Source organism: Artemia franciscana, chromosome 11, assembly GCF_032884065.1.
Source record: "Artemia franciscana chromosome 11, ASM3288406v1, whole genome shotgun sequence".
In the NCBI taxonomy this organism is placed as follows: domain Eukaryota; kingdom Metazoa; phylum Arthropoda; class Branchiopoda; order Anostraca; family Artemiidae; genus Artemia; species Artemia franciscana.
In genome coordinates this window covers 4,326,307-4,353,103 of record NC_088873.1, presented here as the reverse complement: position 1 = coordinate 4,353,103, position 26,797 = coordinate 4,326,307, and the positions used below count along the sequence as shown (strand labels likewise).

The following is a 26,797-nucleotide window of genomic DNA, read 5'->3' as shown; positions in this document are numbered from 1 at the left end:
TATGCAACGTATTATTTATGGAAAACTGTTTCAAATAAACTGGCTCGTAATATTTCTGCATATTTGTAGAATTCTGGAAGGCTAGTGTTTTACTGAAAACACAAAACCAACGCAACAGCACAAGATTAGGAATAGGGAAATCCTCAAGTAGCTGGCACAAAAAAGGACTAATCTACAGAGATCCCAATAGTCTTTTACAGGCCATGAAATCAATAAATATTTTTATACAATTTTAAATATCTGAAAAACTCAAGCAAGGTTATTCTTCAGTAAAGCACTTGCTTTTCGGAATTCTGCAAATATAGAAGGGCATTAAATAAAGGTCTTACTTTCAATCTCTCTTAAAATCTCCCTTTTTAAAAATCTTCAGTTCTGGCACATCAAGAGCCTATGGGATATATTATCCTTGGCATCTTTGAAGAGGTGTAGATGCACAATTGAATTACTTATAAAATATTCTCCATAATGATATATGTTATGATTTTTGAAACCTCATGTCCATTACAAGAATTTAAGATGTGCAGCTAATATAGTTTACAGAAATTAGTGCTATTATCATTGTAATTTTTACCGCAATACTGCAAAGAATTTTGGACTTTTCACAAGAAAGTGGACTTTCATTATTTTTCATTCTTTCTTGGCACTTAATATTTTAGGAGAAAAAATCATTAGAAATGAAAATTGCACCATTGGAATCACTATGGCTAAGAACATATAAGGGATAATTACCGTCATTTCCCAGAAATGAAAGTTGCACCATTGGAATAACCATGGTCCAAAACCATATACGACATAATTAAATTCATTTCCTAGCAATGAAAATTGCACCATTGGAGTCACCATGGTCCAAAACCATACAGGGGATAATTACAGTCATTTCCCTGAACAGCAAGGAAAATCATTTTTTGCATAGGAAGCTCTGAAGTGACTCTTTTTTCTTCTTCTTCTTCTTGTTTTTTCTTTGAAGCTAGTGGGGTGCAATCTCGAAAGCTCAGCAATTTTAGATTTTGACGGTTATAAAAATAAACCATTTAAAATATATTAATTTTTCACTAAAGTGCAATTGACACCCTGAACTTAGGCTTAAGGGGCGTTAGCCAAACTTCTGTTTGTGGCAATTTGTGTTCGTTTTAAGTACGACTTCGTTATCCATTCTAGTTTCTGTTCAATTCCCGCAATTTCTGCTCAAGTCTTTCTGTGATAGGACCCGAAATGACTTTGGTCAGCCTTTGGAAATGCTCTATCTTCATAATCTGAATCCTCAGCTTCGTAAGGAAATATCCAAAATTATGCAAACGATTTTACCCGATTGAAGATAATGAATCCTTTTTTCTAATTTTTTCAACTGCATGTTAAATGGCCTAAGTCCATCGAATTTATTTCACAATTTTGGATTAATTAACGTTGCAAAAGAGAAAACTTTTAAAATGATTTTGTTTTCAGTAAAGCGCAAATAAAACTCTTGTCTTTAGGCGGCTTACGGGGTGCCAGCCATACTTCTGTTTGTGGCTGTTCGTTTTAAGTTTGACTTGAATATTCATTCTAATCTTGTTCTAAGACGCAATTTTATGTTCAAGTCTTTCTGTGATAAGACCTGAAATGACTTTAGTCATCCTTTTAAACCCGGCTTCATCAGAAAATATTAAAAAGCTAAGAAAATGATTTCACACGATTTTTAACAGACTAAAAAAAAACAAAAAAAAAACGAATCTTCTTTTTTAATATCCGCCATTGCAGGTATAATGGACTAGATGACATTGGGCTCTGAACAGTTCAGTTACTTCTTCCAACGTCTAATATCCGTGTCTAATTAGTGACCAGCTTATCCATTGAATTGAATAGTCAACCATTTTTTTAGTCAACCGAATTTTAATAATTGGAAAAGGGGAGGCATATTTTTTTGTAAGTAAACAAACCAAATTATGGGCCTACCAGACGGAACTTTCTTTTAAGACCAAAAAATTACTTATTATTCCTATTCTTATCATAAACGTGTAATTTACAAAATAACAACAAAACAATAAACAAATAACCACAAATCATCTTTTTCAATCTCCGCCACTGCGTGTTCAAAGAAGTAGGTCACATTGGTCTCTGAACAGTTCAGTTGCTTTCATCAAAAATCTAACATTCTAAGACATGTAAAATTAGTAAACAGCTTATCCTTTCAATTGAATAGCCAACCTTGATGCTTAATTTACCGTTTAAGTGATTTGCACTCAGCAAGCATTTAAAAAGAAGAAATATTTGTCCGAGTAGGTAGCGTATTAAGTTACGCCATCTGTCAACATCGATCATTACTGTATTTCAAGCCTGAATCACCAAATAGAACCTTAAACGATATGGTGTTTACCTAAGATCGGCTTAGAGAAGAAGTGTCAAGACATGTCAGTCAGTTACCCTGTCTTTTATCGATGGAAATTTATTAATGAAAATAGAAGCTGAATTTTGGGTGGTATTGACGGATAATTTTTTGGAAGTGTTGAGAAAAAATATACAAACATATTAATCATTGTTCGGTTTGACATCGGTTTTTTTTTCACATTCTTAAAAGAAAAAATATGAGAAAGTGATATACAATAGAATTATAAGTTCGCTAACTTAATACCAAAATAACTTCATTAAAAATGTTTTAAATTTACAAGACTTTTAGAAAAAGAAGAAAATCATTTAAACGTTAATTATTAAATGTGTAATATAAATAAACATTGATGTTCAAATTAGGGTAATATTTGTTGGGAATGTTTAGGAAATGTTGAGAAAAAATGTATAAACATATTTTTGAAAACGTTTTTTTTCAGATGATCAAAAGAAAAAATATGAAAAAGTGATATACAAAAGATTATAGTTCCGTCGAAATAAGTTCGCTAATTTATTACCAAAATAACTTAAGCAAGAATGTTTTAAATTTAACAGGTTTTTACAAATTGTCATGAGGTGGCAACTGCCCCATCCAGACCCAAGTTTTCCCCTCCCAGACCTCAGTCCCCCCGCTGAAATTTAATTCTTGCAGCATATCTTGTGAAAACTAAGAAAAGCTTCATAACTGAAGCATCCAGAGAAACAGGTCAGTTTCCTTTAGTTTATCTTTGCCTTTATGTTAATATATAATTCATTATTCAGTCTTAACTATCATTTTCACTAGATATAGGAAAATTGGCTCCAACTTGGCCTTCCCAGGATATAGACAAAATTAAGCCACTGCTCAGAGATAGAGCAGTTGTAGCTGAATAGAGGGTTTGGAAATATTAAGATGGGAAGTTTTAACTCCCAGGGAGAAATTTAGGTGATACAAATGACTGAAAAACATTTTGCTCACTTTTACGCCCAAGTGTCCAAATTTTTATTTATGTAAGTCTTTTCTAGCTCCACCCTTAAAGTAGTAAGACGCACCCTGGGAATTATTTTACTTTCATCTCCAACAAGCTTCAACGTTGGAACAAAAACGTCATCATAAACGCTGTCTTTGTCATGGTTACCTTCATTGACATTGAAAATTTGACATTGCGCTGTTGACGTCATCACTTTTATGCTCGTTGGCGATCTACAATGTTGTGATCGGCGAAGTCATCAACTTGACTTTTATTTGCCTCATAAGTATTGTCATCCTTAACGTCTCTGTTTTGGCCATCTTTGAAGTCATTGACTATGGTCGACAGCGTCATCGTATTAAGTGTCCTTTTTTCATCATTACTGTAGTATTCATCACAAGTGTCATTATCCTGTCATCAACTAACTGTGAATGTTGTGGTAGCGCAGTGGGTTAATCTCTGGAGAAGATGGAGTCCAGGGCTAAATCTCAGCTGCTGCAAGGTTTGGTGACTGGTTTGCTTTTTGTCCCCGTAACGAAAAAACAAAATACAAAACAGTAGCTGGTGAGCCAACAATTTTTGATGGCCTATGCGCCATCTATGGCTCTGGTGGGTCTTTGTCCTTTTTTTTTAAGTGTACTAACTACAATACCTAATTGTCGATATCCACAGGCCATGGCCTGTGAAAAGTTCCGCTGACGATGTACTTGAACGTCAGGTTACCTCCATGACTATCTGTCAGATGAGGAGTTGGCCTGCTATTGTGTTGGCGTTGGTTAAAGCTGCGTTGAGTACAGGGCTTTAGTTTGACTTTCGCATATGAATTTCAAGTCTCTCGCTTTGCCTCTATAGCCGTATTTGTCTCCATTAAACTTAATAAGAATATATCGATTGCATTGGTAACCATAGTCTTAATTTTGGCTGCTTAGATGTCAAAATAATTTTTAGACACGTGTACATATTTTATTTAAAAGTATATTAGTATAAAAATTGTTAATATCACCAACTACTTCGTAATTCACCTCGTGAAAATCTAATGACACCTTTCTTGATACTGAAAGAACCTGCAATGACAAAATATAAATAGACAAAAGAATACTCACGAAATAAATTTGTCGAATTTATATCAATTTAGAGATCTCAGTTGCATCTATGCTGTTAAGTTTTGTAAATAAGGTAAGTTTAAGAAGTTAGAAACTCTAATGAGAAGACTTTACCCTCCAAAACAGGCTCATGGCTAACTTAGAATGAAATATCGCCGTGATATGTATTGAAAATCGTTTTCCCCTACCAACCATTTCTGCAACAAATGACCATGCACCATGCACCATCCATGCAAGACAATTTCGTGGACTCGTCAATTCAAATCAGCTGATCGTAATTTTTCGAGGGAGAAAATTCGAAAAATTATTTCCCCTCTAATCTTTACCTAGCTATTTTAATCTGTACAATAAGCTACGAACATATGGGTAGGCAGCTCTAGATGCGCTAGGGAGTAGAACAAAGCCAATCGTATGAAAAATGTTAGTGAAATAGCTCTTTAGCTAATGAAAGTGAGGAACTATATCAATAAGATATGTTTAGGGGTTAAATCAGATTAAACGGATAGGGAACTCAGGGAGATGAAAAGGGATTGGAAAAATATAATAATGGCTTGTGAAATTGATTATCTAAGGGCAGTTCAGTGGTGGTAATGATACTAGTGAAAATGATCTCCAAAGAGAATGGCTAACTTACGAGAGGATGAACTGGTGCTAGTGAAGACAAAAAAAAAAACAAACGCCAACCCCATTCGGCTTTTAGTTTTATTGGCATTTTTCAGTGTATTAATAAGGCAAAATTAGTGTAACAGGTAAACATTTGTGTAGTAATAAGTGTCAGATCTCAGTTTTAAGAAAAAAAAAAAAAAAAAAAAAAAAAAAAAAAAAAAAAAAAAAAAAAAAAAAAACAGTTGAGAGGTACGAAAAATACAAAGATTACACCAAATGTTAGATGGGTTGGTGATTATTTTGTTTTTCGACACTACCGTCAATCCCAGTTGCCTATACTCTTTGAGTCTCTCCCTAATTATGAAACTCGTCACGCTATTGATTTTGTTGTTCTGTATAGAAATGGAACCAGGTTCAGCTTCCCTATCAAATTTTCAAATCCTCATGTACAGAACTCTATTCTAGGGAATATCCGGGTGGCTGAGCATTTCTCGTTGTTTAAATGTAAACTGAAAAGATATTTATTGGGAATGAATTATTTTTTTTATTTTTATCTTTATTTTTATTACTCTTACTATTGTAGCATGCCTGATACGATTAAAAATTTTAATTTGGTAATTTAATTTATTTTTACTTATTTAATTTAATATTATTTAACTTATTTTTTAACTTAATTTCTGAACGCTTTAAATTAATGCATGTTTTGCTTTTGGCTCACCGCACATGAATAATTAAAACGAAATTTGCATATTAATTTTTTTACCCCCTTATATTTTTAATATTATTAATTTTTTAACCTCTTATATGCGTAATATTTTCTGTTCAATTTAAGTTTTAATGCTGCTCGTTACTTCCAGTTGAAAAACTTTTTATTTACTTATTTTTACGTTGTTCTTTTTTTAAATAATGCTGTAAAATCCTGCGTCCCCTTGATGGAAATTCTCTTCCCTCAGATAAACTACTCCAAGGAAAGATCCTCCCATGAAACCTCCTCCCCCGACCAACTCCCACCCCAACGTGAAAAAGTCGCCCTGAAATAGTCTGTGCACTTCCCAATACCATTACTATATGTAAGCAATGGTCAAAGTTTGTAACTTGCAGCCCCTCCCCAGGGAATTCTGGGGGATTAAGTCGTCCCCAAAGACATAGTTATTAGGTTTTTCCACTATGCTGAACATAATGGCTATCTCAAAATTTTGATCCAGTGACTTCAGGAAAAAATGAGCGTAGGAGGGGGCCTTGGTGCCCTCCATTTTTCGGTCACTTAAAAAGGGCACTAGAAATTTTAATTTTTGTTATAATGAGCCGTCTCAGGACATTCTAGGACCATTGGGTTGATAGGATCACCCCTGGTTTCATTCAGGTTTTTCGCAAAGAGTTAATATTTGTGATTTGGTAAAACTTTTCACATTTAGTTTACCTACTGCTGCTAAACAGAGGATTATATTAACAGGATAAGCTTGTTTTGGTGTTACTTGGTTGTTCTACATTTGCTTGTTTTTTTTTTCATAGGCATATATTTTGGGAGTGAAACCTGACACGGGGATACCATGGGTATTCTGTGGTAGGCACAACACTTGACTGGGTAGAGATTTTAAAATGCCGAAACCCTATAGGCAAGTGTATTCTCCTGATGAGCCCTTGTATTGGGTTGTTGCCTCTGAATTATTTGTCTTTACTATTTTTAATGTTTGGTAAATGACGACTTATACTTATTGACGACATGACTGCCTGTCCATGGATTATTCTTTATGGTTGATTGTGTATGGCTATGCTGTTTGACCTATGTGATTGTATGGATAAGTAGGGTTAAGGCCTCATTCAAGTGCTAGTCTATATTAGTCACTAATTTAGGAAAATAGTCTTCCTTTTCTCCTTCTGTCTCTTTTTTTTTTAAATATGTTTGTGATGTTGCATTGGTGATTTTATATATATATATATATATATATATATATATATATATATATATATATATATATATATATATATATATATATATATATATATATATATATATATATATGTATATATATATATATATATATATATATATATATATGCGAACCTACAAACGATCAAACATGCATACATAAAACTTATTTATATATATATATATATATATATATATATATATATATATATATATATATATATATATATATATATATATATATATATATATATATATATATATATATATATATATAGTTTCTTTTTTAGTTTTTCTTTTTTTTTAGTTTTGCAGCTTTTTAGTTTTTTTAGCTTTTTTTTCTTTTTAGTTTTTTACCTTTTTATTTTTTTCCCTTTTTTAGTTTTTTTCTTTTTAGGTTTTTCCTTTTTTAGCTTTTTTCGCGCCATATTAGTTACGCACCATTGTAGTTGTGTCCCTGTGTCCCACCTGTGAATATATATATATATATATAATATATATATATATATATATATATATATATATATATATATATATATATATATATATATATATATATATATATATATATTATATATATATATATATATATATATATATATATATATATATATATATATATATATATATATATATATTATATATATATATATATATATATATATATATATATATATATATATATGTTTTTAACTACGTAAAACTTGCAAATATACAACATTCTTCGCTGTCCCATTGTCTGTGCATATAAATAGATTGTCAGGTTTACCGACTCTTGAACATGCAACATATAATTGTCCATGGGAAAACAATCCGTATTCAGATCTATACCTCATTATTCTAATGATTACCCTTGAGCTTTGTTGATGGTGATTGCTAATCGAACATTCCCTGTGTCCCGGTTGTCATTTATATATTCCCATTGTGCCCCCCCGGCGTCCCCGTTGTAGTTGTGTCCCAGTGTTCCGGTCGTCATTTATATTGCCTGTGTCCCGGTCGTTATTGTGTCCCGTTGTCCCAGCCCGTAATTTCTCTTTGAGTGTCCCGGTCGTCATTTATATTCCCTGTGTCCCGGTGTCCCGGTCTGTAATTTCGTCAGTCGACAAGCAACTTCATGACGGCATAATCTTCAATCCTAATAATGACGTCAGTCGAAAAACAAGACGTCAGTACACAAACAACTTACTTATATATATATATATATATATATATATATATATATATATATATATATATATATATATATATATATATATATATATATATATATATATATTATATATATATATATATATATATATATATATATATATATATATATATATATATATATAATATATATAATATAAAATGTAAAGGATACGGCTTTAGACTTTACAGTCCCTACCGGCGGTGCTGATCTCCGTTTATTGGCCCTTCAGCCAGGAAGTGCAATGGGGGGTTGGGGGCCAATCATCCTGTGCTTTCACACACCCTTCCTGTTTACCTTCCCAGATTTCTCCAGGTACCCATTTAAAGCTGGGTCGACTCTGGCTAAGCTTACAGAGTCACGCCACTGACTCCCGTCCACTCCTTACTACGATCGCTCCTTACTACAGTTCGTGACTACGAACTGTTTGAAAAGAAATATGCATTTATATTTCAAAATCTCCGATTTGCAATATTTAAGGAAGTGAAGAAAGAAGAAACAACGCATTTAAAAAAAAGAGGAACAAAATGCCTCAGTGTCCAAATAAATGAAGGAAAATTGATTAAACCAAGTGATATAAGCTACTTAAATTTAGAGAGGTGTAACATGAATATAACGTTTATGAAAATTTTGCATGCTATATTTTTTAAACACAACAGCTGATTTTTTCATGAGGGTTTATAAAAAACTTTAAGAAACACATAAAAAATTCATTTATATGTATTTTTGTTACGTCTTTACCATTCGGAAAAGTATTGAGTTAGGGGGCGGGGGTTAAAATCCTCTGACTCTTCCCTGGATACGGCCTTGTACGTGTACTAAAATGAGAGAAAATTTAACAACTAGATTGACAATTGTAAAAAATATAGCACCAAAATAACGGAAATATTTCAGATAAAAGCAGAGAAACAGAGCGACAAAATGTTCGAAAATCTTAAAACCCAATGTATTTTTATTCTTTTCAGTGGGTTGAAATAAGTCACAAAAGAACCAATCAAAAATTGACCTTTTCATTCTTTTTACTGTTTTATTATTTAAAACTTCACAGAGGAGAAACAAATAGGTTTTAAAAACGTGGGAGTTATTTGTCTGTCCAAATTTGCACCGAACAAAATTTATAAGCTCCCCCGTGTATGCTCACAATAAAAAAAATATAAACTTAATAAAATGACTTAATTTACCCACTAAACAAAATATTTTTTAAGGCTAGCTTGACAGGTGTGCGCTAGAGTAAACCTCAATACATTCTCACTTTTCAAGCACTTAAGCAAGTGTAAAAAATGGATGCTTGTTCCCACAAATAATTAGCACAATGGATCTTCTGACTGGCTCACCAATTAATCCAGTTGGGTCTGATTGACCTAGCTGGGTATAATAAACTAGCTCCATTGCCATGTATGCCATTATGTATATTCTGTTCACAAAACCTGGGGGAGAGACAAGGATTTCTTCTTGTTATTACTCTTAACAAAGCTACTAAAAAATTTTGCTTTTCAAACTCTATGGGGGGGGGGGGCATATTTCTTTCTAAATGAAGAAAATAAAGGTCCGTCTCCAGACTTGGGGTTGGGCAATTACCCCTCCTAATTGGCGCGCCTGTAGTCATAAGGCATTGTTGCTTGGGGAGGGAATGTCAGAAGGCATAGTTAAAGATTGCTCGGTCTTTTGAAGTAATTATGCCCTTAAGATAATTTAGTTTCTTTTCATTTTTAATAAAATGTGTCACCATTCCAGAAGAAAGGGATAAGATTTTAATTTCTAAGAATCCTTTTTTATCCTAAGTTTGACCAGAACCATTTAAACATGGAAGATAATTTGGTCTTTTTAAGCAATTAAGCTCTTTGGATCATGTAATTTCTATGCACTTTCAATGAGTGTGTTACCATTATGAAAGGGAAGAAACAAAAGTTTAATCTCAGATTCGTTTTTTTTGTCCAACGTTAAACACAAGCCGGAACCATTTAAACATGGAAGAAAGATATGCTTAATGGAAGATCACTCTCAGATAGTAGTGTGTTTTAGAAGAAGAGATAACTTGGACATAAGTTTGGATGATTCTGAAAAGTGTTTTCGGAGTTTCCGATTATTTGGGTTAAGCTTTTTAGGCAGATGACAAAATTCCATGTCTGCAACAGTTGATCCTATTCATTAGTTAACTGATAAACCTAAAGTAAATGGATATTTAGGGAGATAAAAGACAGTCAATGTCTGATAGGTTAAGTGGATGGACTTTGTAAGCAAAGTGGAATATCATTAAGGGTTTTCTGCTTAACACAACAAAACTTGATTTGTTATCAACTTGAACAGGGTCCTTAACTACTTAAGAAACCGAATTTAATACAAATATAAAAACATTGTTAAAGATCAATGGCAAAAGAAGCAAAACAAGAAAGACAAATTTATAGTTTATCCTATTTATTAAAATTTTAAAGACTAATATATCAATAAATTTATCATGAACACTTAACTATTGCTAGTAATTTGATAAGCAACACATTATCTATCTATATATGTAGAAATAAGTTGTCTGTGTGTTTGTGTGTCGAGTGACGTCATGTTTGTGTGTCGACTGACGTCATGAAGTTAGTTGTCGTCATGTTTGTTATGACGATGACGTCATTAAAGGTATTTAAGACATTCGTTCACGGAAAAATTGTTTAATTGTAAAATGACTGAAGAACCTACAATGGCAACAGCCGAGGTAGCTGCTCAAAGAGTTTATGCCAAAAAACTTGCTGCTGATAGAGAAAGTAAGAAAATAAAGCGTGCCGAGGAATCACAAGAACAGCAAGAAAGCAGGCTAGCGGCTAAAGAACGCAAAACCGCGCAGTTAGATGAAAATCCACCTGGACAGCGAGAGTCAAAACATATCAAAACTGAAAATGATAGCGATGATGATTGGGTTTGGGATTTTGACTTGGATAAGGTCATCAATGCCTACCAGATCTAAGTTAAAAAAACAAAGGTTCGGCGATATGTACTTCATAGTGACGCTGAAAAATAAAGAAGAAAAAGAAAACTGAAAGAAACCTGTTAGGGTGGCGCGAAGCGCCACCCCAACAGCCAGTCTATATATATAAAAATAAGTTGTCTGTGTGTGTGTGTCGAGTGACGTCATGTTTGTGTGTCGACTGACGTCATGTTTATCGACTGACGTCATTATAAGGATTGAGCTGTATGCGTCATGAAGTTGTTTGTCGACTGACGTCATGTTTGTCAACTGATGAAATTACTTACCGGGACACAAATGACGACCGGGACAAAGGGAATATAAATGACGACCGGGAACCTCAAAGAGAAATTACAGACTGGGACACCCGGACACAAATCACGACCGGGACACAGGGAATATAAATGACGATCGGGACATAGGGACATAACTACAATGGGGACACCGGGGGCACAGGCGGGATATATAAATGACGACCGGGACACAGGGATTGTTCGAATAGAAATTACAGACCGGGACACAAATGACGACCGGGACACCGGGACACAGGGAATATAAATGACGACCGGGACACTCAAAGAGAAATTACAAACTGGGATACCGGGACACAAATGACGACCGGGACACAGGGAATATAAATGACGACCGGGACACAGGGACATATCATTAGAATAATGAGGTATAGATCTGAATACGGATTGTTTTTCCCATGGACAATTATATGTTGCATGTTCAAGAGTCAGTAAACCTGACAATCTATTTATATGCACAGACAATGGGACAGCGAAGAATGTTGTATATTCGCAAGTTTTACGTAGTTAAAAACATATATATATATATATATATATATATATATATATATATATATATATATATATATATATATATATATATATATATATATATATATATATATATATATATATATATATATATATATATATATATATATATATATAACCGGGACACAGGGAATGTTCGATTAGCAATCACCATCAACAAAGCTCAAGGGTAATCATTAGAATAATGAGGTATAGATCTGAATACGGATTGTTTTTCCCATGGACAATTATATGTTGCATGTTCAAGAGTCGGTAAACCTGACAATCTATTTATATGTACAGACAATGGGACAGCGAAGAATGTTGTATATTCGCAAGTTTTACGTAGTTAAAAACATATATATATATATATACTAGCTGTTGGTGTGGCGCTTCGCGCCACCCCAACACCTAGTTGGTGGGGGTGCTTCGCGCCCCCCCCCCAAGCCCCCCCGCGCGCGTAAGTCGTTACGCGCCATAATAGTTACGCGCCATAACTTGCGAATATACAACATTCTTTGCTGTCCCATTGTCTTTGCATATAAATAGATTGTCAGGTTTACCGACTCTTGAACATGCAACATATAATGGTCCATGGGAAAACAATCTGTATTCAGATCTATACCTCATGATTCTAATGATTGCCCTTGAGCTTTGTTGATGGTGATTGCTAATCGACCATTCCCTGTCCCGGTGTCCCGGTCGTCATTTATATCCCCCTGTTTCCCCCGGTGTCCCCGTTGTAGTTGTGTCCCTGTGTCCCGGTCGTCATTTATATTCCCTGTGTCCCGGTCGTCATTTGTATCCCGGTGTCCCGGTCTGTATATACATTCGTTTTTTAGTTTTGTTTTTCTCCTTTATTTTTTTCTTTTTTTTTTCTTTTTTAGTTTATTTAGATTTTTAGATTTTTTAGTTTTTTTATTAGTTTTTAGTTTTTTTTCTTTTTTTTGTAGTTTTTACCTTCTTTTTAGTTTTGTTAGTTTTTTTTTTTACTTATGTCCTGGTCGTCATTTATACTCCCTGTGTCCCGGTGCTTTGTTGATTGCTAATCGAACATTCCTTTTGTCCTGGTCGCTTTCTCTTTGAGTGTCGTCATTTATTTTTTTCTTTTTTAGTTCTTTTAGTTTTTACCTTTTTTAGTTTTTTTTAGTTTTTTAGATGAAAATTTTTTTAGTTTTTTCCTTTTTTCCTTTTTAGTTTTTTATTGGTTTTTACCTTTATTTTAGCTTATTTTTCAGTTTTTTCCTTTTTTTAGTTTTTTTTTATTTTTTATTTTTTTTTAGTTTTTTACCTTTTTTTAGTTTTTTTAGTTTTTTTAGTTTTTTAGCTTTTTTACTTTTTTATTAGTTTTTATTTTTTTTTTGTAGTTTTTGCCTTTTTTTAGTTTTTTCAGTTTTTTTTTTAGTTTTTTATTGGTTTTTACCTTTATTTTAGCTTATTTTTCAGTTTTTTCCTTTTTTTTAGTTTTTTTTAGTTTTTAGTTTTTTTAGTTTTTTACCTTTTTTAGTTTTTTTAGTTTTTTTAGTTTTTTAGCTTTTTTATTTTTTTATTAGTTTTTAGTTTTTTTGTAGTTTTTGCCTTTTTTTAGTTTTTTTAGTTTTTTAGCTTTTTTATTAGTTTTTAGTTTTTTTTGTAGTTTTTGCCTTTTTTTAGTTTTTTCCTTTTTAGTTTTTTGTAGTTTTTACCTTCTTTTTAGTTTTGTTAGTTTTTTTTTTTTACTTATGTCCTGGTCGTCATTTATACTCCCTGTGTCCCGGTGCTTTGTTGATTGCTAATCGAACATTCCTTTTGTCCTGGTCGCTTTCTCTTTGAGTGTCGTCATTTATTTTTTTCTTTTTTAGTTCTTTTAGTTTTTACCTTTTTTAGTTTTTTTTAGTTTTTTAGATGAAATTTTTTTTAGTTTTTTCCTTTTTTTCTTTTTAGTTTTTTATTGGTTTTTACCTTTATTTTAGCTTATTTTTCAGTTTTTTCCTTTTTTTTAGTTTTTTTATTTTTTATTTTTTTTAGTTTTTTACCTTTTTTTAGTTTTTTTTAGTTTTTTTAGTTTTTTAGCTTTTTTACTTTTTTTATTAGTTTTTAGTTTTTTTTGTAGTTTTTGCCTTTTTTTAGTTTTTTCAGTTTTTATTTTTAGTTTTTTATTGGTTTTTACCTTTATTTTAGCTTATTTTTCAGTTTTTTCCTTTTTTTAGTTTTTTTTTAGTTTTTAGTTTTTTTAGTTTTTTACCTTTTTTTAGTTTTTTTAGTATTTTTAGTTTTTTAGCTTTTTTATATTTTTTATTAGTTTTTAGTTTTTTTGTAGTTTTTGCCTTTTTTTAGTTTTTTTTAGTTTTTTAGCTTTTTTATTAGTTTTTAGTTTTTTTTGTAGTTTTTGTCTTTTTTTAGTTTTTTTAGTTTTTTAGCTTTTTTATTTTTTTTATTAGTTTTTAGTTTTTTTTTGTAGTTTTTGCCTTTTTTTAGTTTTTTCAGTTTTCAGTTTTGTCACCTGATCCAGTTTTTTCAGGTGACGTCACCTGATCCACACACAGATCCACACACAGACAACTTATTTTTATATATATAGATATATATATATATTTAATATATATAAATATATATATATATATATATATATATATATATATATATATATATATATATATATATATATATATATATATATATATATATGTGAATATATATATATATGTGAATATATATATATACATATATATATATATATATATATATATATATATATATATATATATATATATATATATATATATATATATATATATATATATATATATATATATATATATATATATATATATATATATATATATATATATATATATATATATATATATATATATATATATATATATATATATATATATATATTCACAGGTGGGACACAGGGACACAACTACAATGGCGCGTAACTAATATGGCGCGTAACGACTTACGCGCGCGGGGGGCTTGGGGGGGCGCGAAGCGCCCCACCAACTAGGTTTTGGGGTGGCGCGAAGCGCCACTCCAACAGCTAGTTTATAATAAGAAAAAGAATTAAAGAGGAAACGACTTGTGGAATCGTAATAGCGAAACATAAATTTTGATAAAATGGGCTTCATTAAAATTTTACGCTGTTTTATCTCACGGCCTGGGGGTCGAGTAAAAACTTTCAGGAAAAGTTTTTTTGTTTTGAGGATAGTGTGTGTGTGGAGGGGGAGGGTTAGGGGAAATTATGGTAGTTAATAACTTTCTGAAGATTCTTGTCAGCTTTATTTATTACTAACACCCAAGTATGTCAATTTCAGAAATGCAGAGGATTTTTCAGTCCTGCAGAATCGGCAGGCAGTTAAAAAAAAAAAAAAAAAAAAAAAAAAAAAAAAAAAAAAAAAAAAAAATCAAAGTCAAAATTGAAATTTGCAACATTTGAAATATCTGAATAATTTTCTGGTTCGTTGAAAATTTACATCTAGGTGTTTCACCACCGGGAGGATTTAGTCCTAAGAAAATAATGTTTTCGGATACGAAATATATTTGTCATGAATATAATCAAGATATCTTATTATGCGATGTTATCACTGTTAAGTTTTCTGAGATGAAATTTGATATCAGGGATACAATTCCTGCTTTAAGCCTATTTAGTTATTTCATAATAATCGGATAAGAGGTGAACATTCGTGATATTGGAGTTGGCAGAGCCCCTCTGCTATCATTTTCTGTTAAAACTGTCTTTTTCATAAGCAACGTGAAAGTGCTGCATAAGTAAAGGGTGATATGGCTTCAACGTATTAGTAGTATTTTTTTTTTACCAGGCCACCTAGTTGGAAGTTGTCGTATAATTTTAGAGCAGGCTTATTTAATTGGAAACGAAAGTTCTAGAGACCTATTTAGAGTTAAAAGTGATGGAACGTCAACCAGTCCCCTACCCCGCCCTACTTAGCTACCTCCCTCAGCCCCCAAGGACATATTATCAAAATTTTGAGATAGCCTTTTTGTTCAAAATCATCGAAATGTGCAATAGCTGTGCATTCAGGGATGACGTGGCCCTCATAGCCCCTACGGCAAGAGGGTGTAAATTATGCAAGTTGCCCGTTATTAACATATACGTAGGTTTTGTTATTGTTAAGGAGGGTGTTGTTCGATCAACACCCTGTTAAGGAGGGTGTTGTTCGATCAACACCCTGTTTGTGTTCAAAAAGGCTAAGCATAAAAGTAAAACCCCAAGAATTGCTGACGGGACTATTAGACTAAATAAGAAGGGAAAGGGTATTAATTGAAACTTCAGGGGACACTGAACTAAATCAATGTGCCCAAAGTGCATCGAGTTTGTAAACAAGGTGTATCTGCAATACCTTAAGAGTGACTAAGGGTATTAAGTAGGAAATTTCGGGAAATTGAGGGGGATATTGAGCTAAATCTAAAGATGTCATATGCATTCAGGTTACTTCTACAATATCTCAAGAAGGGATAAGAGCACTAACTTAAAACTGTTGGGTAATATTGAACTAAATCAAAAGAAACAGTGAGCAACCGGGCTGTCAAATGTGCTTATCTGAGATATATCGAGATGGGAAATCGGTATTAAGTTGAAACTTCTATGGAATGATGAACTAAATCACAGGACACTTTATGCACTGGTTTATCTGCAATATCCAAAGAACAGCTAAGGGTAATAATTTGAAACTTTCAGGGCATATTGACAGCTACTTACTGAAGTCCCATCTAGCCTTCGGGCTTCTACTCTAATGACATCGTAATAATATTTTCGGTATGTCTCCCTGTTTGTTGCAGTTCTCCCTGTCTGTAGCAGCACTGGGGTGGGGTGGTCACAAAATTTTTTCAACCAGCACGTGGGAGCTCGTCCCCTTGGGCAAGAGGTATTTATTCTCCCACCAAAAGCTATTTTGGGCAGTTGAGCTGGGGTCATACAATGAACGTGTCCTAACCATCGAAACTGTTGGAGTTTGATGCGCAAAGGCTTCATTAAAGTCCTTGGGGACTTTAACAAATTTTGATAATTGGTAGCAACTGAAACAAGGATATCATAGGCAAATCTTGAATTGGACAGATCAACAGAAGAGGAGAGTGACTCATTGACTCACTGAACAAACTCAATGTTCAAATACCGGTGAAAGAGGAGTCACTTGATGGTCCCCTGATGGAAGGACTGCCAACCTGATTGATTTTATGCTGGTATCTTCGTTCACAGACACAGTGACTATCTCCGGTGGAGATTTCTAGTGATCACAGCCTCTTTGTGTCATAAATTCGTATAAGGTTAAAGGTCGTTGTCAAACCGAAGCAAAAAGCTGCAAGATTCCGTCAGGAAGCACTGACAGACCAGAAGACGAAACAAGTTTACAGAGAGCAGCTAAACGAAAGACTATCGAAGATCATGCAAGAAACACCTGACCCATTTAGCCTAGCTGACATTGATCAGCTTGTATTGCATAGTAGCAGGGCTATATGTGATACAACCGAACTTTTTCACGGCCGTACCAGAGACAAGCCATGAGACAAGCCATGTACCAGAGACAAAATCTACCAGAGACAAGCCATGGATCAAAGGAGATCGTTGACATGAGCAAAGAGAAACGCACTCTCAAAAACACACAAGATCAAGAAAGTAAGGATAGATTCAAGTAACTCAAACGCCAAATCCAGAAGAAGAAAACTCGTCGGACACTTAAAGACATGATAACCAAAAGAGTCAGCAGTGCAAAGACTACTTCCGAAGGAGTAACACACAACTTATGTTCAAACGTTCTAAAGAGCTAGCAAATCTACACGAAGTGCCTGGATCTCTCGGATAGAAATGGGCGCAAAATTACCACATGATAATCAAAGGAGTCAGCAGTGCAAAGACTACTTCCGAAGGAGTAACACACAACTTATGTTCAAGCGTTCTAAAGAGCTAGCAAATCTACACGAAGTGCCTGGATCTCTTGGATAGAAATGGGCGTAAAATTAACACTTGCGCTGGAATCCAATATGATTGGAAAATCTAAGTGTCACAGTAAATCTAGATCCTGAAGCTCTTCAAAAAGTTTCCAGCAGAAATAAATGAGGAACCACCCCTACCACCCCCTTCAAGGTCAGAGGTAAAAACCGCTGTGAAATCCCTCAATTCAATAAAGTAGCCGGGATAGGTAGTATACAATCAGAAATACTCAGAGTAGAATCTGATGTCGTCATCCATCTGTACCATCGAATAGAAAAAGCTGTGTGGGAAATAAAATACTACCCGAGTTCTGGTCAACATCTGTCATAGTCCCATTGCACAAAAAAGGACCAAAAAGCAATTGCGACAACAACAGACCCACATCACTTACTTGATAACCTGCTAAAATCCTCACAAAATACTTCTAGACTACATGAGAAACATGAAAAGACATGTGATACCTCAGTATCAAGCTGGATTCCGTCGGAACAGATCCACTATAGACAAAATATTTGTCAATCAGATAAATCATGAAACTAAATAGCGACGAAGACCGCACCATCTTGTTGTAAGTTTTCTTACAAGACTATCTTGATCATCTTGAAGATTATCTTGTTGTAAGTTTTCTTCTTATATATTTATGTCTTGCTGAGGATGGCCCTTGGACATAAGGCCAAAATATTCATTCTAAATAGTTTCCCACTGTCTTGCGAAAAGAATTCCCTATTTTTCTTCTTGTTTCTGGTGTTTATCACGAAACTATTTTTGGAATTTGGAAAATTTTGATCAGGTAATTTTGGGAAAAAGACGTGTGGGAGGGGGGCTAGTTGTCCTCCAATATTTTTGTCGCTTAAAAGGGACACTAGAACTTTTAATTCCTGTTCAAATGAACCATCTCTATTTCTAGATACTCTAGGACCATTGATTGGATCTAAACACCCCTGGGAAGAAAAACAAATTTTTTTAGATTAGTATTGACCCGAGTCAGTCCTTACTTACGGCTCATTACCACGAATTATCTGAGAAGATAGTACATTTTTTCCCGATCCTTACGAAAGAGTATACAATTACGTTACGATATACATTACATATACTAGTAAGTATGCAATACGTTTACTATACACTAGTACTATAAACGTACCACAAACTAGTACGCATACGTTACGTTTACAATACCTATACAAGCACGTATACAGTACGATTTTTGCCTATTATCTTACATGCTTTTGGCTAGTTAAAATATAAATACTATTGGGCGTTAGTATCACCTTTGATTTAAGTGAAGTAGTGAGTAGGCTATAGTACAAGTTATAATTAAAAATCAATATAATCCTATATTCAACGTTGCGTCATCGTCCAAAGCAATGCAAAAAGGAATCGGCTTCGTCAGGAGATGAAACCCTTCCAAGTTGTCACTCATCTGTCTTCGCATCACCGCCTTCAACTAATTCTGTCATTGCCTGGATCACGGTTGACTAATTTCCTAAACAAACCATGACTTCCCTGCTAGGCAATTTGAATATGGAAAGCGGCATTCTTTTATCGAAAGCTCCTATCTATTGTTTAAAACTATGTGGGGGTAATATCGAGGGTGCCACGACACTATGAAATTTGACACCGTGATAAAAATTGACTTAATACCATGAAATAGAATTGGTATTTTTTTTCTGTAAATATAGATTGGGGTAATATTTTCACAAAGTAGACCCCAAGCGAATGGAATTGGAACGGTTCCAAGCGTTGCGGTGTTTTGCAAATTCCATCTGCAATATAATTAGAATTGTAAAATGAGATGTATATGAATATGCTGAAATCAGAAATGTACACAGGAATTTGTAGGGAAAAAGAAAAATATGAAAAAATACAGAAAAATTCGTGCGTAATTTCTTACTATAGAATTCGAATTATTTTTCTTTCTCATAGATTAGGCACAAAGCGAGTAGAATTTGAGTGACTCTAAATCCTGCAGTGTTTTCCATCTGTGGCAAGTGCAGGAATCAGGTGTGTACATATAATTTGTTTAGAGGAGGGGGGAGGAGACCAAGACTTCATAGAGATGAAAAATAGATGCCTTTCCTGTTCAAGCTTTTTATTTAAAGCAATTTATTTAGTAATTTTTTTTTCGCGTTCCAGTTATGATTTATCAAAAAATTGGTAATTTCACGTGTGCCTTTTAGGTTTCAAGTTCAAAAGCAATTGCATTAGATATACCTCTAACAAGGTGAAATTAAAAATGTTCCATTTCAGTGAAAATTCAGAACATCATACCTCCTCCCCGTTTTAGATACAAACTGTATTCCACTTGTCAATTCATAAAACTTTAAATCTTGTCAATTGATGCAAAGGAATAGAAAATAGCCGTGGTGTGAGTACTAGGTCAAAATTCATTTTTTTGAAAGACAGCCTTTGTACGGTCGTAACCATTTTTATTTTGGGGGGGGGGGTGGAGGGAATATAAAAAAACTTCCTGCTGACATGTATATATGTATTTTTGCTGCTGTTCCGCGATTTAAAGAAAAATTTTGGGAGGGCGGGCACTGGGAAAAGTGGAAAGTGGGACCTCCCCCTCCCTTGGATACACATTAGGTACAAAATGAATAAATAAGAAGATAAGTAAAATACTGTTTTTATATATCTGTAGCAGGCATGTTCCGAGAGATTTTTGGGGCAAGGCCGATAGTGAATATTTGTTTGAGGGGAGGGGGGTAAAAATGAAAAACAACTAACATGGAACTCGGATAAGAATTACACAGAACTCAAGGCTATTTTCTATTTCCAGGTTACGATAGCTGCGATCTCCCCTCCTGCCCCCTTGCATACGTCTCTGATGGTGAGCTTGACATCAGGGTCTAGACAACATAATTTTGAACCAGCCAGAACGCCTTATAAAAAGGAAACAAAATGTATTTAGTCAAGAAATGACTTAACCTAGACATTGATGTCTAGTTAAGCAAACATATGAATTCAGATTGAACTAACCTCATGAAAATGACATGCACATTGACCTGGGTAGAATTCTTTGTTTCTTGCTGTAGTCATTCTGAAGGAATCGATGGTCAGAAATCCTTTTTCTTTGGCTTTTTGTCTTAGGTTACGATTCATAACACTCATTTTCGTTCTGTGCTAGAAAGGACAAATTCATAATTCGTGTAGAAATCCCGCAGTAGAAATCCTTTTCTGCAATAACTACTTATAATAATCTATATATATAAAAATAAGTTGTCTGTGGATCTGTGGATCGTGGATCAGGTGACGTCACCTGAAAAAACTGGATCAGGTGACGTCAAAACTGAAAAAACTAAAAAAAGGCAAAAACTACAAAAAAAACTAAAAACTAATAAAAAAAATAAAAAAGCTAAAAAACTAAAAAAACTAAAAAAAGGCAAAAACTACAAAAAAAACTAAAAACTAATAAAAAAGCTAAAAAACTAAAAAAACTAAAAAAAGGTAAAAAACTAAAAAAACTAAAACTAAAAAAACTAAAAAAAGGAAAAAACTGAAAAATAAGCTAAAATAAAAATAAAACCAATAAAAAACTAAAAAAAACTGAAAAAACTAAAAAAAGGCAAAAACTACAAAAAAAACTAAAAACTAATAAAAAAAGTAAAAAAGCTAAAAAACTAAAAAAACTAAAAAAACTAAAAAAAGGTAAAAAACTAAAAAAACTAAAAAAACTAAGAAAAGGTAAAAAACTAAAAAAATTAAAAAAAAAAAAAACTAAAAAAAGGAAAAAACTGAAAAATAAGCTAAAATAAAGGTAAAAACCAATAAAAAACTAAAAAGAAAAAAAGGAAAAAACTAAAAAAAATTTTCATCTAAAAAACTAAAAAAAACTAAAAAAGGTAAAAACTAAAAGAACTAAAAAAGAAAAAAATAAATGACGACACTCAAAGAGAAAGCGACCAGGACAAAAGGAATGTTCGATTAGCAATCAACAAAGCACCGGGACACAGGGAGTATAAATGACGACCAGGACATAAGTAAAAAAAAAAAACTAACAAAACTAAAAAGAAGGTAAAAACTACAAAAAAACTAAAAAGAAAAAAACTAAAAACTAATAAAAAAACTAAAAAATCTAAAAATCTAAATAAACTAAAAAAGAAAAAAAAAGGAAAAAAATAAAGGAGAAAAACAAAACTAAAAAACGAATGTATATACTGACCGGTACACCGGGATACAAATGACGACCGGGACACAGGGAATATAAATGACGACCGCACACAGGGACATAACTACAACGGGGACACCGGGGGAAACAGGGGGATATAAATGACGACCGGGACAAAAAAACTAAAAAGAAAAAAAAACTAATAAAAAAACTAAAAAATCTAAAAATCTAAATAAACTATAAAAAAAAAGGAAAAAAATAAAGGAGAAAACAAAACTAAAAAACGAATGTATATACAGACCGGGACACCGGGATACAAATGACGACCGGGACACAGGGAATATAAATGACGACCGGGACACAGGGACACAACTACAACGGGGACACCGGGGGAAACAGGGGGATATAAATGACGACCGGGACACCGGGACAGGGAATGGTCGATTAGCAATCACCATCAACAAAGCTCAAGGGCAATCATTAGAATCATGAGGTATATATCTGAATACAGATTGTTTTCCCATGGACCATTATATGTTGCATGTTCAAGAGTCGGTAAACCTGACAATCTATTTATATGCAAAGACAATGGGACAGCAAAGAATGTTGTATATTCGCAAGTTTTACGTAGTTAAAACCATATATATATATATATATATATATATATATATATATATATATATATACTAGCTGTTGGGGTGGCGCTTCGCGCCACCCCAACACCTAGTTGGTGGGGGCGCTTCGCGCCCCCCCAAGCCCCCCCGCGTGCATAAGTCGTTACACGCCATAATAGTTACGCGCCATTGTAGTTGTGTCCCTATGTCCCACCTGTGAATATATATATATATATATATATATATTATATATATATATATATATATATATATATATATATATATATATATATATATATATTATATATATATATATATATATATATATATATATATATATATATATATGGTTTTAACTACGTAAAACTTGCGAATATACAACATTCTTTGCTGTCCCATTGTCTTTGCATATAAATAGATTGTCAGGTTTACCGACTCTTGAACATGCAACATATAATGGTCCATGGGAAAACAATCTGTATTCAGATCTATACCTCATGATTATAATGATTGCCCTTGAGCTTTGTTGATGGTGATTGCTAATCGACCATTCCCTGTCCCGGTGTCCCGGTCGTCATTTATATCCCCCTGTTTCCCCCGGTGTCCCCGTTGTAGTTGTGTCCCGGTCGTCATTTATATTCCCTGTGTCCCGGTCGTCATTTGTATCCCGGTGTCCCGGTCTGTATATACATTTGTTTTTTAGTTTGGTTTTTCTCCTTTATTTTTTTCCTTTTTTTTTCTTTTTTAGTTTATTAGATTTTTAGATTTTTCAGTTTTTTTATTAGTTTTTAGTTTTTTTTCTTTTAGTTTTTTTGTCCGGTCGTCATTATATCCCCTGTTTCTCTCGGTGTCCCCGTTGTAGTTGTGTCCCTGTGTCCCGGTCGTCATTTATATTCCCTGTGTCCCGGTCGTCATTTGTATCCCGGTGTCCCGGTCTGTATATACATTCGTTTTTTAGTTTTGTTTTTCTCCTTTATTTTTTTCCTTTTTTTTTCTTTTTTAGTTTATTTAGATTTTTATACAGGGACACAACTACAATGGCGCGTAACTATTATGGCGCGTAACGACTTACGCGCGCGGGGGGGCTTGGGGGTTTTGCGAAGCGCCCCAAAAACTAGGTGTTGGGGTGGCGCGAAGCGCCACCCCAACAGCTAGTAGCTTATAAATGCCCTTTTTAACATGAAAAACCTGATACGGCCTTATGGCATTAGCAATTTTTTTTCTATTTGTTTTCCGGGTCTTCTATACTTAGCAGGGCGAAAAAGGTATTTGAAGCAGTGTAGAAAGTAATAGAAGTTTTGTTAGGTTCAGTAAAATTCTTATTGCTTTGGGTTCGTGTGGTTTCGCTGCTTGACCTCAGATAAACTTGCAGGTCAACAATTCTTTTTTTCATCTCCATTCTGTGCTAGAATGAAAATTACTAACTTTTTGTGACATACAGTAGTGACACATTCCAGAAGAAAAAATCTAACAAAAAGTTTAGAATATTTGAATTTTTTATAGTGAGAGAGAGCGAGAGAGAGAGAGAGAGAGAGAGAGAGAGAGAGAGAGAGAGAGAGAGAGAGAGAGAGAGAGAGAGAGGAGAGAGAGAGAGAGAGAGGAGAGAGAGGAGAGAGAGAGAGAGAGAGAGAGGAGAGAGAGGAGAGAGAGAGGAGGGGGGGGGGGGTCCGAATGGCCTTCGGAAGAGGCACAATGGCTTGTAAAAACTTTTTTTTTGTTGGAAAGTATCATGTTTTTCTGAATACTAAAATAATTTTCTGAACAAATTAGGGTTATATAACTGGAGGGGAAACGCCAGGTGGGCTATTCCGTGTCAGAATTTATGGTTGAACTTACGGGTGATTTCCTTGGTCATTAGAAGCGTAAGACGTACATTCAAAAAGGGATTTCAGATAATGCTTTATTTAAAAAAATAGATATTTTCTCCAGAGATGACATTGCTTCACAAGATAAATTGTCTTCCGCCAGGCCTGTACCAGACGGGAAAAAGCCTGTGCTCCTCCAAAATACAAAAATTTTGAGGTTTTCCTAGAGTGTAAATATTTTCTGTGGCTCTTGTTTTTACATATCTTTTTTTTTTTTTTTTTTAAGTTTCCAATCACCCCCCTTAAGGGCTAGCCCTTCTTGTCGTACTTTAAGTAAGTTTTTGTGCTCGTGCCTGGGTCAATATTGGTCTCTAGGAAGGCAAGAGGTAAGATTAGTCGTTTTATTTAAGCTTGTTAGCAATAAGAGATAAAGATGCCGAATAAAGGCCGCTAAAAGAAAAATTGAGGCATTGGCTCATACATAGTAATACATAGTACACCCATTTTCGTTTTAAGTATCTTTTTCTCTTTGCCCCTTGCAAAGTAGGCAAACAAATCTGACTTCAGAGGTGTCAATTGGGGAGGCATGGGGAGGGGAATTTTATTTTGGGAAGTTTCAATACCATGCCTCAAGCCGTTCCAAAGATATTTGGGACATGGTGTTTCGATGAACTGGATACAAACAGTGTCTTTTGATTTACCTCTGGCCTCCTCTCAAAGTCAAAATTAAAATAGACTTGGCCCCCTCCATGCGGTGCTCCCTCTTATTTCCTAATCGATTCCTTGACCAATTTTCAAGATATTACAAATAGTTTGAAATGTCTGATGCATATAATCCCTTTTGATTTATTCAGGGTACACCTGTTATTTCTAGATTATACTATTCGGAAATTCTTGTTTTCAGTAACGCGTAAACCTTCATTTGGACTAGCCTGAATACGGATGATAGCTCCACTTTTGCGTTATTGGTACAAAAAAAGTAGAGGCTGGGGGCATCACCAGCACCACGAGGGAGCTCCCCAGAAGGTGAAAGTAAAGTACTACCAGAAACTTTGTTTATACTAATATTTAAAAGGAAATATGGGGCTTATTTTTGGCATAATTTATAGTTCTTATTTACGAACTGTGAAGAAGATATTTTAAGAAAAAGGTAATCAGGGACAAGTTTTTTATTCAAAAACTTGCGCTTTGGTGGAAACACAAAAGTGACCCATGAAAATAGGAGTTGAAAATCTTCAAGGATCCTGCAGAAAATGAAAGTCTAGTGACTTTCTATGAGACTCTCAACAGTCTTTCACCGGGCGTGAAATCAATAAATTAACTGTACGCTTTTAATACTTTAAAAAATCTAAGCAGGGGAATGTTTTGAGTCAGCTTATTTGAAATAGTTTTCGGATATGTGGCATGAACTGTGAAGGAATAATTTTTGTTTAAGTTTCAACTTCACTTTTTACTTTCATCAGAAGAACTTTGTTTTATCGAATGAATTATTTCACAAGTACAGGCAAGACCTTTAGTGGTGGCAATTACTTTCAGCTTGGAATTTTTGGAATTCCAAGAAACATTCTTGGAAGTTTCTGCCATATAATTGGTGCCTTAAGATCAAACCCAGCCATGTTTTTTCTTATATTAAGTTCAGTTGTCTTACGGACACGGTCAAATTGGCTTCTGAACGGTTTAAATAGCCTTTTATCATAATAAGCTTATTTTCTGAATCTTCCAGGTTGTTTTAAAAGTAAATAAAGGTTCATGACACTCATAAACACAGATTAAAACAAAGGAACAGAGACCAGATTCACACTAGCTGGTGTCTTTTTATCTGATTGGTCAATTACAACAGTAATGTCGATTCTAAGAGTTCTGGCTAGCAATTCAAAGCGCAATGTTTTCAAAATCCGATCTCTACTCTTTTTCTATCTCTATCGATATACTAAATATAAGGGTACTTACTTGCATCACAAAATTTCGACTGAAATTTCCAATGTGAAACCCTGCTCCGTATAATTTGATGACGACTGTAACTTTTGGGTAAATCTGAAAAATAGAGTAAAAGCAAGACAAAATATGATAGCATTTTTTTAAATCAGAGATTTAACTTTTTAAGGATATACGGATTATCATTAAGAAAAAGATACAAGGGACTGCTGTTTAATTGACCATATTTCCTTTTTCTTGCATTGGCTTGTTTAAAGCAATTGACATCAAAAATAAAATTAAACGTTATAAATAAAATAATAATCAAAAAAATAAAATAATTTTTGCACTTCGGAGTTCCATTCATACCCGAAAACGCGGATTTCAAAGACTTTACTGTAAATATTGTTTTAAAATTATTACTGTTATTAAGTCCCATTTGTCCCATTTTTGTCAGTGCTACCATATAGATCCAAAAAATAAATACGTAAAACCAATTTGTAAAATTTGACAA

General features: G+C 33.6%; 1 protein-coding gene and 1 long non-coding RNA gene across 2 annotated transcripts in view; both read right to left on the bottom strand.

Annotated features, from left to right (window-relative positions):
- The window catches only part of LOC136032705 (cadherin-like and PC-esterase domain-containing protein 1), a 277,185-nt gene that overhangs the window by 119,942 nt on the left and 130,446 nt on the right, over positions 1-26,797 (bottom strand). The gene's annotated exons all lie outside the window — the stretch shown is intronic.
- Positions 4,253-26,402, bottom strand: LOC136032706 (uncharacterized). Its single transcript, XR_010618764.1, has 3 exons — positions 26,320-26,402; positions 20,822-20,965; positions 4,253-4,375 (listed from the first exon to the last, which is right to left on the bottom strand). It is a non-coding gene; the product is annotated as an uncharacterized LOC136032706 (long non-coding RNA).